The 275-nt window shown below is 40.4% G+C and overlaps 1 protein-coding gene across 4 annotated transcripts in view; it reads right to left on the bottom strand.

Annotated features, from left to right (window-relative positions):
* plekhm2 (pleckstrin homology and RUN domain containing M2) overlaps window positions 1–275 on the bottom strand; it is a 17,753-nt gene that overhangs the window by 13,841 nt on the left and 3,637 nt on the right. The gene's annotated exons all lie outside the window — the stretch shown is intronic.

Here is a 275-nt window from a genome sequence, read left to right as displayed (position 1 = left end):
AAGAAGACGCTAGTCAGGTAGCATCATAAGCCTTTTACTGACTCGTAAATGATGATGGTTAGGTAAAAAATTGTATTTTAATGTTCACACTTGTAATCAGATGTGATGTGAGTGTAAATTATATAACGCTGTTAGCGTTACGTTACTCACACTTTTAATGTAATCTTATTCGACAAGTAACATTAGACAGGGAGGAGTTGTTAAAGTGGAGGAGAGCAGAGCACAGCAGCGGAGAGATGAGCCTGGGTGCAAACTTTGCCACTGACTCTACCCCC

This window comes from Seriola lalandi, unplaced genomic scaffold (genome assembly GCF_002814215.2).
Source record: "Seriola lalandi dorsalis isolate HSWRI2012SDOR001 ecotype SW California unplaced genomic scaffold, Sedor1 jcf7180002054349, whole genome shotgun sequence".
Taxonomy (NCBI): domain Eukaryota; kingdom Metazoa; phylum Chordata; class Actinopteri; order Carangiformes; family Carangidae; genus Seriola; species Seriola lalandi.
This window is presented reverse-complemented; position numbering and strand designations above follow the sequence as displayed.